Source organism: Tenrec ecaudatus, chromosome 18 (assembly GCF_050624435.1).
Source record: "Tenrec ecaudatus isolate mTenEca1 chromosome 18, mTenEca1.hap1, whole genome shotgun sequence".
Classification (NCBI taxonomy): domain Eukaryota; kingdom Metazoa; phylum Chordata; class Mammalia; order Afrosoricida; family Tenrecidae; genus Tenrec; species Tenrec ecaudatus.
Window position 1 is genome coordinate 23,238,761 of NC_134547.1, and position 14,797 is coordinate 23,253,557.

Sequence of the window (14,797 nt, forward strand, 5' to 3'; positions counted from 1 at the left end):
GTGGAGGGGGCCCCGGGCTGGTGCCGGGGGAGGCTGCGGCGCCGCCCAGAAAGCCCGCCGCGCGCCGGCACCTCCGAGACCCTGAAAGAGCCCTGGGACCCGCGGGCCGAGACGGAGGCGGCTCTCCCAGCTCCCCCTTCGTGCCAGCGCGGACCGTGCTCCTGGTTGTGCAGCTGTGCCCCCCAGGACCTCGCGCGACCCCCTGGCTCCCAACCCCTCTCGGGCCCTGTGGCAGCGCACTGGCCTCTGGAGCCCCTACCGGCTGGTAGAGAAGGCCCTTCGTGCTGGGAACCGGGTGGGGTTGTAGGCGAGGGTCCCCAAGGCCAGGCCAGCAGCAGGCCTCTGGCGGAAGGTCAGTGGTTGATGAACCTTAGCTATGATCCCCTGTCTTTTCCAGACCTGACTTCCATGTCCGGCATGAGGTGCCATGGGAGTGTTCCTGAGACCTTTTGTACTCTGCCATGGCTCCTGGGGCAGACAGGACCCCCAGAAAGTTCCCAGACTCCCACTAGCTGAGCGGAAGGCATGGGGCCCTCAGAGGGGCAAGAAGTGAGTCGGACTTTGTCCCTAGGATCTGGAGCCCTTGTCATTACATTTCAAGCGACTAAGGGGACAAGGAACCTGGACAGGGACTTGTCCTGGCCCAGACTGAGCTCAACATTTCTGAGGAGCCAAATGCTGGACATACTCCTCAGCTGGCAATGGAGCACAATGTCCGCCAACAGACTCCCTCGCGCACGGACCGAACCTACAGAATTCCAACCCCCACTGTGCCCCACTACCGGACCTGGGGCAACCATTCTGGGGTGAAAATATCCAGGGTGAAAAAAAAAAAAAAATATATATATATATATATATACAGGGTAATCACCGAAAGGAAATGCAAATGAAGTCAAGAGTGATATATTTCCTGGATCAAATTATTTTTTAGTATATTGGATATATATATATATATATATAGGCAAGAAAATAATGGAGCATAAATTGATATATTCTTTCAGGAGAGCAATCTAATGGATCAGACTCCTAATTAAACAAAAGCACTTCTACAAGCAGTAATGATCCGTCTGAAACTCTATTCTAGGGAAGTAATAAAACATAGGTCATATCTTGATACGTAGTAAAGAAAATCCAGACACCTTAAGTACAAAAGCATTTATCACAACAGAATTATGCTGTGAAGTCGCCACATACAGTCTTGGCGTGACGCGCTTTCTGAAAAGGAGCTCAGAGCGCACTCTGCACTGAAATAATTGCCCACTTAAAGTTTGCAAGACTTAAACAATAAATACACTGTGATCAGCTAGAACACATTAATAATAGCAAAAGAAATCAATAGAAAACTGAAACAATGTTCAGTGTTCTATACCTAGATCGTTATAAAGTACTTCTGTCTGACCTACAATTGTAACGTTAAGTGGAAACGGTGTCCAGAATTGTATGATCTCAATGTCTTGCCAGTTTTCCAGATCCTGCCTCATCATCCTCGCTAAAGATTCCTGTACCTGTGGCTCTTTCTGGGGATGGCGGGGGGGGGGGGACTTGCACAGTGGGGAAAAATAAAAGGTATAAAGGCTTATTTGTGGGACTTCAAACGTTGTCTCTGTTATGTTCATCTCGCTCCCTCTCATCTTTTATTTCTTGGGCTCAGTGGACTGCTAGTAACTGTTGAACCACCAACTTCCAGAGATCAAGGGAGATAAAACCCTACTTAGTATCAGTTTGTCAGTTTCCATGATCCGAAGACTCCCGCTATGACCAATTTCAAGCTACAGTGTGATGCCAGAGTTAGGAAGCGATTGGGGAAAATCCGTTCTTGGAGCAAGTGAGTTGGCTTGCGTACACTGTCTGGATTCCGCTCTTGGAGAAGGGAATGGTTTCATCACAGAATTACTGAGCCCAGGTATGTTCTCATCTGTAGGTACTGTAGGTAACTACAGAGATGGCTTTTAGTCTAGGCAAATAAACATGCACAAGAAGCTAAAACAGGGCTGATCCATTACAGACTCACACCGTTCCCAGACTACTTTCTCTTCGGAGTCTCCAGAGGCTGATCCTGACAAGACTCTGTCCACAATAACAGTAATTTAGTTTAGAATTGCTTAATTATCTCCTTGCAATCTAGCATGCATCAGACTCCCCAGTTATGGGCATGACTCAGGAGGTTTCGCATGGGGCCTGTGATTCCACATCAGTCAGATGTGGCTGGTTAACGAGATATGAGGAAAGGCCACTCACACGCTATAAGGAAGAATTGCTGGGATCCATACTCCTTTTTCTTCCCAACACCACCAGTTTTCACTGTTGTAGAAGAATGTTTCGGGGGAAATCAGCAGGCATCCAACACCCAAATCACGCATATCTCTCTCAGCTCAGTGTTTGGGGACAAGGAAAGATTTTATTTACACCCAAGGCGATTTTTCCATCTCCTCTTCTCTGAGCCCAAACTCTCAACTACCATATATACTCAAGTATAAGCCCAGGCACCTAATTTTACCACAAAAAAGCGGGGGGTGGGGGTGGGGGTGGCTTTTTCAGCATAAGAAATGTGCTGGAAAAACTCAAGCTTATACTTGAGTGTATGTGGTAAATTGAGTCTACTCTCAATGTCCCGTGTATCTCTTTTAGACCTCTCTGGAGGCATAGAAGGTTAAAATATTGACAGCAAAGGCTATGGACAGATTGGTTCTTCACTCCAAGAACTAGGGGTGGAATCTGACTTGCCTCCTCCATCCTGGAACCTCACTTTAGGAAAAGGACATATTTCCCTTACCTAGCCACCTATCCCTTGATTCAGGCTTGAACACTCCTGTCCATCTTTGGTGTCACAGCAGGGTCTCCAGATCATCCACAATGTAAGGGGGAAGAGCTGTTTGGTGATGCCCAGATCCTCGCAGCATTTGGTATTACATTTTTTAACACGAGGTTGGTTCTTTCAGTGGTGATGGAGGATGCCACAAGGACAACTGAAAAGCTTCTGCCATCTGTCCCTAAGCTTGTCAGCAAACAAAGCATGTCCTCAGATCACTATCTTCCCCCCCACCAGTTATATTCACAAGTAATTTACATATCATGTAATTCAATAGTTCAATCACTCAGTCATATCATAGAGAATTGTACAATTACCCCCACATAAATTTTAGAGCATTCTCCTTCCGGTGACATGGAAACATGTCATGCTTTGAAAGAACAGCTCGGAAGCAACCAGACTTTTTTTCCAAGGTGACAAGACATGGTGCTATTCTTACCCCGAAGTAAAACCAAGCATCAATCAAGCCAGTAGAAGATGCCATTGTCCCCTCATCAAAAAAAAAATAAAACCCTGTCAAGTGAAATCAAAGATCAAGATGATGCTCACTTGTTTCTTTGATGGGAGGGGGAGAGTGCATTTGGAGTTCATTCCACCAGATCAGATTTTAATCAAGCTTTCTATCTCGAGGTTCTAAAAAGATTGCATAACAGTGTGTGAACAAAAAAGAGTCCTGATTTGTGACAGACGGGGGGGGGGGGGGGGGAGACAGTGTGAGGAACTGGTTTTGCCACCATGACAATGCACTTGCTCACACAGCCATCTCACTGCGCCAGTTTTTCACAAAAAACACCATGCCTCTCTTGCCCCATGCACCTTACTCATCTGACCTCACTCATGCAACTTCTTTTTGTTTCCACAAATGCAGAGGGACGTGAAAGGACAGCGCTTTGATGACTTAGAAGAGGTGAAGAAAAAACGAGGGAGGTGCTGTTAGTCATCCAAGCAGATGAGTTTGAAAATGTTTCCAAGAATGGAATTTCAGATTTCACAAACGTGATAAGGTTGTTTTATAAACATAATTAATTACATAGCTTTGAAAAAACTCTATCCCCTTACAGAAGGGTCACAAAGAAGAGACGAGGCAGTCAGGGTGCAGTATAGCACCAATGAAACATACAACTTCCCTCAAGTTCTTTATCATTATCATGACCCAATTCTACCTTAAAAATCCAACTAGATCGAGGGTAGACGGTGAGTGGATTTGAAAGAGGGAATCAATTACAAGGATGTACATGTGACCTCCACCCTGGGGGACGGACAACAGAAAAGGGGGTGAAGGGAGATGCTGGACAGGGCAAGATATGACAAAATAATAATTTATAAATTACCAAGGGCTCATGAGGGAGGGGGGAGCGGGGAGGGAGGGGGAAAAAGAGGACTTGATGCAAAGGGCTTAAGTGGAGAGCAAATGCTTTGAAAATGATTAGGACAAAGAATGTACAGATGTGCTTTATACAATTGATGTATGTATATGTATGGATTGTGATAAGAGTTGTATGAGTCCCTAATAAAATGTTTAAAAAATCCAACTAGACCAAAGCATGTACACAGGTACAGATAAGAGCTGGAAACACAGGGAATCCAGGATAGATAAACCCCTCAGGACAAATAATGAGAGTAGCAATACCAGGAGGGTAAGGGGAAGTGGAGGTAAAAAGGGGGAACTGATCACAATGATATATAACCCCCTCCAAGGGGGACAAATGACAGAAAAGTGGGTGAAGTGAGACATCGGTTAGTGTAAGACATGACAAAATATTAATAATTTATAAATTATCAAGGGTTCATGAGGGAGGGAGGGTGGGGAAAGGAGGGGAAAATTGAGGAGCTTATATCAAGGGCTCAAGTGGAAAGAAAATGTTTTGAAAATGATGATGGCAACAAATGTGCTTGACATAATGTATGTATGTATGTATTGTAGTAAGAGCTGTATGAGACTCCAATAAAATTATTTTTAAAAATTAAAAACTCAAGCCAAATTAAAAATATATCTGCGGGGGGTTTGGGGGGGAAGGGGCACCCCTGTATAAAGCTCTTTCTTATACACATATGAGTGTTTCTAGGTTTGTTTCTCTAGTCACCCCAGACTAACATAGTATGGTCCTGGGAATGGGGTATTAGAGAAACAAATCTTCATGTGTTAGTCTGCATTGACTAGAGAAACGAATTAATTTGCTCTAACTTGGGATCCAATACATATGTCATATCCTTCCATAATTCAATCATGTCAAGGATAATTGTGGAATTCTTCCATAATCAAACATGTTTCCAAATAGACTTTTCCTTCCTGGAATTCTTGACATCATCTCCCTTTACCTCTTCCACTCCTCTGTATCCACCTTGCCCCAAACCCATTATAGTTTCTTTCCCTATAGGCTCAATATCCCTGGATTTCATTTACTGAACAGTAAGGCAACAAATCACAGTTTCAAGAAGGTGAGCCCCAATGGCAATGCACCTCTGAGATACACTGTAATATAAATGAGCATAAGTAGAATATGGCAGACTGGCTGTCAAAGGGTTGCTGGGATAGTACATGTCTTTCTCTCTCTCTCTTTTTGTTTTTAGTACATGTCTTAATACAGCATAGAGGGTGGTCATGTACCAAGACCTTGTTTGCTCGCCAACCAACAGTACCACCGCTCTTGGTACTGCTCTCTTTTTCTACCTCAGATACCTTGCGTTTTCCGGCTAGGTCCTCAGGTTATAAGTCTGTCTCAGGTAGACTCCAGTCCGCCCAGTGGGTTTCCTAGTTAAGGTCTGACCAATGCAGCCTCTAGAGCATGTCCTGCACCCTGACATCCGAGACTCAGTGTCCCAGTGTTCTGCGGCACGCGGCCTGGGTTCCCAGGATACTCCCCAACACCCTAGGTCAATTCTACCCTCCTGCTGCACACCACTGAAGACCCTCCTTCCCTATGATCCCAAGAGCATCCTTAGACTCTCCTCACCCCACCTGGCAGTCAGCCCTTCCTCCCCTCCCATCAACAGGCATGCATCTATATTCGCCCTGACTTTACCATTCCCTCTCCCCTTTCCTGTGCTGTCCTTCCCATCAGTAGGCCTCATCCCTCTGACAGGGTCACCTCCCTCTCCAGGGGACCTCACCCCAGATCCACATGGCTGCCACTCAGCAGATGGCACACCTCCTCCCAAACCATTTGATTCCAGCTGTCGTGAGGTGTCCTCCAGCCAAGTGACCTCCAACTGTACTTACCTGGAGCAGATGAAGAGTGGCTCATCGGCACTGGTCCAGCTCTCTACCAGGCCATCTGGTCTCCCACCAGAAGACTGGATGGCATGCAAGCTTGAGCTTCTGCCGGTTCCGCTGCTTGTTCCTACAGCAGTGGACTCCGGTAGTATCTGTTCTTCTGTGCTTAAATATTTCATTCAGCAAAATGTTTTCCAAAAAAGAGGAAAGAGCTGGGAGTCAAAGGGCATGTATAGAGGTCTAGACAAAGACATGTACATTTGCAAATATATATATGAGGATGGGGAAATAGATCTATGTGCCTATATTTATACGTTTCGTATTAAGGTAGCGTAAGGACATTGGGCCTCCACTCAAGTACTCCCTCAATGCAAGAATACTTTCTTCTATTAAATTGGCACTCTATGATGCTCACCTTCCCTACACAACCGCTGAAGCCAAAGTGGGTGAATAAGCAAATATGGTGAAGAAAGCTGATGGTGCCAGGCTATCAAAAGATATAGCATCTGGGATCTTAAAGGCTTGAAGATAAACAAGCAGCCATCTAGCTCAGAAGCAACAAACCCCACATGGAAGAAGCATACCAGCCTGTGTGATCACGAGGTCCTGAAGGGATCAGTTATCAGGCATATCATTGGGTGCATATCATTGGGTGCACACCTCCATGATACGATTGCTGAGGACAAATGGGTGCATAAGCAAATGTGGCAAAGGAAGCTGATGGTGCTTGGCTATCAAAAGGTATAGTGTCTGGGGTGTTAAAGGGTTGAAGGTAAACAAGCGGCCATCTAGCTCAGAACCAACAAAGCCCACATAGAAGAAGCACACCAGCCTGTGTGATCACGAGGTGCCGAAGGGATCAGGTATAAGGCATCATCAGAACAAAAAAATCTTACCATAGTGAATGACGGGCGAAGTGCAGAGTGGAGACCCAAAGCCCATTTGTAGGCCACTGGAAATCCCCTTGAGAGGTCTAGGGGAGGAGACGAGTCAGTCAGGGTGTGATGTAACACCCATGAAGAATATAGCTTTCCTCTAGTCTCTAAATGCTTCCTCACCCCCCACCACCACTATCATGATCCGAATTCTACCTTGCAAGTCTGGCTAGACCAGAGGATGTACACTGGTGCAGATAGGAGCTGGAGGCACAGGGAATCCAGGGTGGATGATACCTTCAGGACCAGGGGTGTGAGTTGTGATACTGGGAGGGTAGAGGGAGAGTGGGTTGGAAAGAGGGAACCGATTACAAGGATCTACAGGTGACCTCCTCACTGGGGGATGGACAAAAGAAAATTGGGTGAGGGAGATGTCAGACAGTACAAGACATGACAATATAATGACTTATAAATTATCAAGGGCTCATGAGGGAAGGGGGAGCAGGGAGGGAGGGGAAAAAAAGAGGATTTGATGCCAAGGGCTTAAGTGGAGAGCAAATGCTTTGAAAATGATGAAGGCAATGAATGTATAGATGTGCTTTGCACAATTGATGCATGTATGGATTGTGATAAGAGTTGTATGAGCCCCTAATCAAACATTTAAAAAAATGTTTTCCAAATCCCTCCACAAGTTGAGGTGTCTCATGGTTTCATCACTGCTTCTTAGGGATGCATACTATTCCATTGTGTGTATGTACCAGAGTTTCTTTTCCACTCTGCTATGGATGGGAATTTAGGCTGTTTCCAGATCCTTGCTATTGTGAACTGTGCTGCAATGAACGTGGGGGAACAAGCATCTGTCCGTGCTCTATTTCCTATTCCTTTTGGATATATGCCCAGATATGGTGTTGTTGGGTCATATGGTGGTTCAATTTCCATCTATTTTAGATGCTGCCATATCATCTTCTACAGTGGCTGTCCATAATTACAAATTCACCAGCAGTGGGTAAATCTTCCTATCTCCCCATACCCTCTCCAATATTTGTTCACATTAAAAAAAACAAACAATTGGGCTACAATACCGGGCATTAGGTGGTATCCGATTGTTGTTTGACTTCCATTTTCTGGATGGCTACTGAGCCATCCTGGCGCATTTCCTCGTGTGTTTATTAGCCATTTGAGTGTCCTCCTGTGTGAATCGTTGGCCCAGGATCAGATCCCCATTTCATCACTTCTTGCTAGTGAGGAAGTTGCTGGGTTTCTCTGCACACCAGGCTTAGTGCTTCATTGCTCTCAAAAGTTTACGCCTATGTTGACCGTGTGGGCAGGCTTTACACGGAGGGCAGCGATGCATGGAGAATACGTAGATGACACAATGTGCACTCTAAGTAAACTTCCCGAGACTGGTTGTACTTTTTAATCAACGTAACCTCTTGGACGATTTCTACAGTACAAAGCCTGAGGGACTTCTGAAATTCCCATTCTTCTCAATGATAGCCACAGTCTTTGATCTACACAAATGATTTCGCATAGTCAATAAAACACAAATGAGCTTCTTTACGGTCCTCTCTGCGTTCATTCAAGACCCACCTGATGTGAGACATGAGATCCTTTTTTCCACTTCTGGATCCAGTTCCCTGTGATCTTCTGTGTACTGCTGTGATAATTTTTAAGTTATCTTCAGCAAATTTTACTCACTTGTGCTATTGACATTGTTAATTTCCTCCTGCTGTTCAGTCTCTTTTCCATGAAATGACTACTAATATGGATCTCTTTGAGTTGGTTGGACAGGTAGTTGATTTCCAAATTTCTTAGCATGGATTAGTGAGTGCTTAAAAAAAACATTGAATATGTCCCACCTGAATTTCGAGAACATCTCAAAACCAGATTTGGCCCATGGAACACTAATGACAGAACTGTTAAGTTGGGGAATGACATCGAGAGCGCCACACAGGAAGCAAGTCAATAAAAAGGAAAGAAAAACTCAAAGTGGATGTCAGAAGAGACTCTGAAACTTGCTCTTAATTGTAGAGTAGCTGAGGCAAGTGTAAGAAATGATTCATTCAAAGAGCTGAACAGAAAGCTTCAAAAGGCAGCTCTAGAAGATAAATTCAAATATAATAAATCGTGTACAGCCTTAGAGTTAGAAATCCAAAGGAAAAACACATGCTTATCATATCTTAACCTAAAGAAAATTCAAGTCTTGAGTTGCAATGTTGAAAGATTCTATGGGCAAAATATTGACTGACGCATGACATCATAAGAAAATAAAGTACCCTAAAGAACTAGTTGGTGTTCAACCATTTTTGAATGATAGCTCATGATCAAGGACCAATCATACTGAAGGATTGAAAGCTCCAGGGATTGTTATAATTCCATTGAAAATATTTCAACTAGCCAATGAAGCACAGAAAGCACTCACTCATTTTTGCCAAGAAATTTGGAAGACAGCTACTTGGACAACTGACTGGAAGAGATCCCTATTTGTACCCATTCCAAAGAAAGGTGACCAAACAGAATGTGAAAATTATAGAACAGTATAATTAATATCACATACAAGTAAAAGTGTGTTGAAGATCATCAAAAAACAGTTGCAGTAGTACATTGATAAGGAGTTGGCAGAGGTTCAGGCTGGCTTCAGAAGAGGACATGGGGAAGAAAGGCCTGACAATCTACTTCCAAAAACCCAGCTATTAAACCCCCTCTGGAGCAGTTCTACTCTGACACACGCGGGGTCACCATGAATCAGAGTCAGCTTGACAGCAACAGGGATGTTTCTTGTTGATTTTTAAGCTTCTTCCGTGACCTGCATCCATGCTATACTCATGCCCTGGAAAGACTTGGAGGATTGGTTAGTTGGTCAGCTGGTGCTTTCCCCTTTGACATCTATTTGCAGTATACCCACACAACAAAGGAACAGGGTGGAAAAGAGCCAGGGCATTTGTGCCAATTTTTGACTAACACTGTAACAGGGACATTTGAGAGAGAGCTCCAAAAGTCAAGAAAATACCAAGCAAGGACGACCAAAAATGAAACTTGTGGCTCGGGGCTGTGCTACCGTGATCAGCTACCTGGAGCGAGATACTTGGGGAACAGGTTTGTCATCTGTTTAGCATTAGCCTGTCTTGGTTTATGAAAATGGGACCACTCATCAGTATGCTGATGAGGGAAAGGGGAGTGCTGCTCCCACCAGGTCGTAGAATATGTAGGTTCTGTCACTTCTAAAGCTTTGCTAACATTCTGTATATGTTTGGTTCTGAAAAATACACCAGTGCCATCTTAGAGACATTGCATAACTCTCCAAACTCAGTGCACACCAAATGAGGTTCTAAGACAGCAGTTCTCAAGCTTTGGGTTGTGACCCCTTTGGGGATTGAACAACCCTTTCACAGGGGCTGCCTAAAACCATTGGAAAACATATGTTTCCAATGGTACCTGGCATTATCCCATCATTGTACCAACTCCATAACATACAATCCGTACAAATACAGGTGTATGTGACAGGTACGGTGCCATAATATACTAATGCGGACCAGTCACACATGTTTAGAGAGCAGCTACTGTGTAGAAAGCAGCTGCTTGGTTAAAAGCAGCTACTGTGTTGAAAGCTGTAGTATTGGAGGCAAAATTACACTTCATGAATTATAATTACTGGGTAAATGTAAAATCATTACTGTAAAATCAACCACTGCTATACACACACACACACACACACACATCATGGGAACTTAGTTTGGATACTGATTGGTCTTTTTATATTCAGCTGTGTTTAATGTGAATACTGCCCCCTTGTGATAGTAACAGTAACAGGTATGTTAAAAAAATAATCAGAGAATGGTAAGTGATAAGCAATTTTAATGAACTGTAGTGACTGAACTATGCCATGTATCATCTTTTGTATTATTAAAGCTATTGTTATATATTATTTTCATTAGCAAATCATCCCATGACAATGGATTGTGTAGAGAAGAATGTTAAGAAAAGACAATATAGTGAGATTTTTTTTTATCGTTTTATTGGGGCCTCTTACAACTCGTTACAATCCATATACCAATTGTATCCGCCATATTCGTACATATATTCCATCATTCTTTTCTAGACACTTTCCATTGAGCCCTTGGAATCAGCTCCTTTTTATCCCTCCCTCCTTCCCCTCCCCCCAACCCTTGTGGCCCCTTGATAGACTGCATATTGTTAATTATTTTCAAATCTCCCACTAACCACTGTCTCCCTTCGCCTCTGGTTTCTGTTGTTCTTCTGTGTGTGGTTATGTGCCATTCATTACGATCGGTGTCCCCTCGTCCTTCCCCCTTCTTCCCCGCTTCCCCCTACCCTTTTGGTATCTCTATTCCCAGTCCTGTTCCTGGGTTCCATGTGTTGTGAGTTTTATCTCTTGCCTATACTGATGTACGTGCGCCCATCTAGATTGGGAAGCAGCACTGGGGTCATCATGGGTGTGTGTGTGTGTGTGAGAGAGAGAGAGAGAGAGAGAGAGAGAGAGAGAGAGAGAGAGAGAGAGAGAGAGAGGAGGCCTCAAGGGATCAGAGATATATTACATGACCCATTAGTGCTCTGCTGCACCCTGATTGACTCATCCCCTCCCTGTAACCCCTCTATGGGGGGATGTTCCATTGTCCACAGATGGGCTTTGGGTCTCCGCTCCAAGCCCTCTCCATTCTCACCAATGCATTTTTGTTTGTTTACTGTGAGGATTTTTTACAGCATGGTTTTACCTCAGTAATTACAGCAGGAATTGAGAAACCACAATATGTTATTTGTTGTGAGGTTCTATCGGCTAAATCTATGAAGCTGAACAAATTAAAATGCCATTTGGATAGCAAGCGTCTGAGTTTTGCCGGCAAGGATAGCAATTATTTTAGAAGCAGAGACAATGGACTCAAGAAAGCCAGACTTGACACTGATGGCAAGTACCACAAACAAAACGTAGCAGCCATTGAAGCTTCCTATTTCATGGCACTCAGAATCGCCAGCTATGAGACCTCACACCATTGCTGAAAAGTGCTTCGAACTGCGGTCAGTCAAAGACGTTGTTTGAGTTATGATCGGAGATGAATTTATGAAATGGAGTGCAATTCCCTTATCTAATGACACATGACATGTCTGCTGATACTCTTGATCAGGTAATCCAGGAAATTAAATCTGCTCCACTTCCAATATTTAGCATCCAGCTTGATGAATCTACAGATGTTGCAAACTGTTCACAGTTACTGGTTTACATGAAGTATATTAATGATGGGGACTTTTTTTTTTTAACACTCCTATGGGGACTTTAAAGATGTGTTACTTTTTTGCAAACCTCTTGAGACGACAACTACAGAACGTGATGTATTTGACATAGTTGGTTCAATTCTGAAAGAGCATAAGATCTCTTAGGAAAAAGGTTTGTGGTGTTTGCACAAGTGGTGCTCTAACTATGCTAGGATGTTGATCTGGATTTCAACGTTTGGTCCTGAATGAGTCACCAAAAGTCATCAAAACTCACTGGATGATTCATCGGCAAATATTAGCAACGAAGACGCTGCCACAAGAGTTACAAGAAGTACTGAAAAGTATCATAAATTCTGTCAATTTTTTAAAGGCGAGCACTTTAAACAGTCGACTGTTTTTCCAACTGCGTAACGAGTTGGATGCGATGAATAATGCTCTGCTATTTCACACTGAAGCGAGAGAAAAAGTTTTAAAAGATGTTTTTGAGCTTTGTGATGAACTCAAAACGTTTTTCCATCAGAGAGCAAGACCACAGTTCGAAGCACTTTTCAGCAATAAAAGTGAACTGCAGAAAACAGCTTACTTGGCTGACATCTCTGACATCTTGAATGAGTTACAGTTATCACTGCAAGGACCAAATGCAACATGCCTCTATTTGTCTGAAAAGATCTGATCATTCCAAATGAAACTTCAGCTTTGGCAAAGATAAACTGGGTGAAAATAAAATTTACATATTGCGTACCTTATCTGCTTTCTTTGAAGAACATGACATTGAACCAGACAAAAGGATTACGATGCTAATTTCTGTGAAAGAACACTTGCACATGCTTGCAGACAAAAATTTCACTGTACTTTCCAAATCTACCTGACATCCCATTTGCACTTTCCAGAAGCCCATTCACAGTCAAAGTTGAAAATGTTCCTGAGACAGCATAAGTTCATTGAACTTATTAACAGCGATGCAGCGAGAACTGATTTCTCTACAATGCCTATTACAAAAGTCTGGATCAAGTGTTTGCAGTCATGTCCTGTTCTGTCTGAGACCGTGTTGTACCTTCTTCTTCCATTTCCAACAACATATCTTTGTGAAACAGGGTTTTCCAGCTTGTTGGTTATCAAGTCGAAATACAGAAGTAGACTTGTTGTGGAAGATGATCTTCATTGTGTTTTTGCAAAGACTGCCCAGAGAATTTCTGATCTGGTGAAAAAGAAGCTATCTCAACCTTCCGACTGACGTTTGCTTCTTATGCATACTGTAGCAATGTAGTTTACTGTTGTTATATTAAGCATGCTTCAAGACAAAATTTCATTTGTCATTAGAAACATTTCGGAAACGCGATGGCGGTGGTTTTGAGGCTGAGCGTCTTCCGCGGTGCCCCGGGAGCCCGAGCTCTGTTCCATCGAGCCCGTGGTCAGACCTGCACTTGCCTCAGCATTTTTCCAGGACCGCTCTACTCCAGGAGTGCAGCACATCCACCTGTCCCCCAGTCACCAAGCTGGCTCCAAGGCTGCATCAATCCACTGGACTGGTGAGAGGGTGGTCAGTGTTTTGCTCCTGGGCCTGCTCCCAGCTGCTTATTTGAATCCCTGCTCGGCGATGGACTACTCCCTGGCAGCAGCCCTCACGCTTCATAGTCACTGGGGCATTGGACAGGTTGTTACTGACTATGTCCACGGGGAGGCTCCCCAGAAAGCTGCCAAGGCAGGCCTGTTGGCACTCAGCCGTGACCTTTGCTGGCCCTTGTTACTTCACCTACCACGACGTCGGCATCTGCAAAGCTGTGGCCATGCTATGGAAACTCTGACTCTTTTTACTTCACACCCTAAAAATTGATTGTACACTTCTTTGCCTCTGCTGTGTTATCCCCTTTGCCTGTCTATAAGGAGGAAATAACAGATATGCCCAAAGATTAAACCTGCAGAGAACCATATGACTAGGAAAAAGTGTGAGAAGAATTGTATTCGTGAAGTAGACTGAGTTCCATTAACTGATGAGATGATACAGGAACTAACTCTTAACTACTCCCCAAACCCACAGTGTAACAAAAGGAATATATGAGCCCTTGCCTTTTAATTGGATCGTCTCTAAGTGAGGATTCAGTGTGATACTATCAGCACGTTATGATTAAAGGTCTTCTATGTTCGTTCAGGCAATGACGGAAAATGGGCAAGACTGCTAACTCTTAAAGATTTAACAGAAAATTAAACTGTGCTTAATTGTTGAAAACTCTGCTCTCTGTTCTGTTGAAACCTCTTATTGATGCCCTAGGGTAAGTTTAAAGTTAGAAAATTTTGGTAATCTCACATTATTAATTTCTCAATCCCAAGAGTAAGAACTTGGGGAAATTTTGAATATAGAGAAGTTCCATTGAGAGAAGAGGTTGCCTTGTAGATTTATTAACTTCTTATTGCGTCCCAACTGAATGTTAACCTGTAAATATTCTTTGCTGATCTCTCAACAAATATAAAATTGTGAGGCAAAAAAATAAATAAATATTTCACAATATATAATTCCATATTTCTGTGATTAATCACTATGCTTTAATTATGTCCAATTTGTAACAATGAAAATATATCCTGCATATCAGATATTTACATTATGATTCATAAAAGTAGAGAAATTACAGTTAAGAAGTAGCAACAAAAATAATGTTATGGTTGGGGGGTCAC

The 14,797-nt window shown here is 43.4% G+C and overlaps 1 pseudogene; it reads left to right on the top strand.

Moving 5' to 3' along the window:
• The first annotated feature begins 13,462 nt into the window (after positions 1-13,462).
• On the top strand, positions 13,463-13,932 carry LOC142432312 (succinate dehydrogenase [ubiquinone] cytochrome b small subunit, mitochondrial pseudogene; annotated as a pseudogene).
• The last annotated feature ends 865 nt before the right edge of the window (positions 13,933-14,797 follow it).